This window comes from Alosa pseudoharengus, unplaced genomic scaffold (assembly GCF_046254945.1).
Source record: "Alosa pseudoharengus isolate Yale_2024_CS ecotype anadromous, Long Island Sound unplaced genomic scaffold, YU_APseudo_1.1 YU_APseudo_1.1_scf_3, whole genome shotgun sequence".
NCBI classification, from domain to species: domain Eukaryota; kingdom Metazoa; phylum Chordata; class Actinopteri; order Clupeiformes; family Clupeidae; genus Alosa; species Alosa pseudoharengus.
In genome coordinates, this window is record NW_027468718.1 from 5,259,742 (window position 1) to 5,261,152 (window position 1,411).

A 1,411-nucleotide genomic window follows, 5' to 3' on the forward strand; every position below is an offset into this window, starting at 1 on the left:
CTTAATATTTGTAATTTCTTCTAATATCTTTAGTCGGCTCTTCCACGTGACAGAACAACTCTATATCGGTTAGGGATGTCACACATGAAACAATGCTGCAGAAACACGAAAATACGACTTTGAGTTTAGTAGGCTATCATTTCAGTTCCTGTTAATCTATTGCACGATGGGTAATAATTTAAAGGAATCTAGTTGCAGTCTTGTAAATAGTGACCCTGCAAGATCCCTAGTCATTGCAAAATCATAGTCTGTGACTACTAGTCTCTACTACTTGTCTTTAGATGTGAAAGGGTCTGAGACTGTAGTCTTTCAAAAATATTTTCCAAATCTTTGCAAATCTTTCCAAAGTCTGTCAGTGTAAGGAGGGCTTAAGATGCTTGCTCGCCCCGCCTTTGCCGCCCCCCATTCCTATCCCTGCTCAGCCGCAGTCAGTTTCTCACTGTCACTTCTACATCAGCCTCAGTGGAGTTTTGTTGGGCAGGATTTTTTAACACAGCACCTAAACAAAAAATAAAATAAAACAACAGGGGGAAAAAATAAGACAGTAGCACAAAAGTCTATCGTTTGATTGTTTCTATACAGTGGTGTACTGACAACATTAGAGAGAACTTGTCCAAAATACCTGTGCATCCAGCAGGAGCTGATCTGGGAAATCTTTGACCTGTGGAAAACAGAAAAAATATAGGTGTTAACAAAAATAAAATGGATGAAATGTGTCTTGTGAAATGAAACAGGCAGCCAGCCACTCTAGTGACTACTCTCTCTCAGCCTCTAGCCTACCATAACACAGAGTAAAAAGTATAGACACATGAAACACATCATACACTAAAATATGTCTTACTTTGAGGGATCCTGTGTGGAAGGTCTGGACGGGATGGATGGGTCACTTGAAACATAAAGATTCAAAAGGTTAAAACAAAGATTAATGATTCTTTTAGGTAACCAGTGTCAGATCATATCGGATTCAGTCAGAATGAGGTATGAATGAGGGCAGCCTTTTTGCACTCTGCACAGCCTAGCCTACACAAGAGAGAGAGAGACTTTTTTTCCTACCCAAATTAAGTATAAGTATAAGTATATATACTCTTTTGATCCTGTGATCGGTGAATTAGTGAAACACAAACAGCACACAGTGAACACACAGTGAGGTGAAGCACACACTAATCCCGGCGCAGTGAGCTGCCTGCTACAACGGCAGCGCTCAGGGAGCAGTGAGGGGTTAGGTGCCTTGCTCAAGGGCACTTCAGCCACGGCCCACTGGTCGGGGCTCGAACCGGCAACCCTCCGGTTACAAGTCCAGAGTGCTAACCAGTGGGCCACGGCTGCCCAATTAAAACAGAAACAGGCAGCCAGCTACTCTAGTGACTACCAAGTGCAATCTCTATCAGCCTAGTAGTAGAAACATTGTCTT

At 42.5% G+C, this 1,411-nt stretch overlaps 1 long non-coding RNA gene across 1 annotated transcript; it reads right to left on the minus strand.

Moving 5' to 3' along the window:
• Positions 1-446: 446 nt before the first annotated feature.
• LOC143100063 (uncharacterized) lies at positions 447-872 on the minus strand. The gene is made up of 3 exons (XR_012981821.1): positions 842-872; positions 623-661; positions 447-499 (listed from the first exon to the last, which is right to left on the minus strand). It is a non-coding gene; the product is annotated as an uncharacterized LOC143100063 (long non-coding RNA).
• Between the last annotated feature and the right edge of the window lie 539 nt (positions 873-1,411).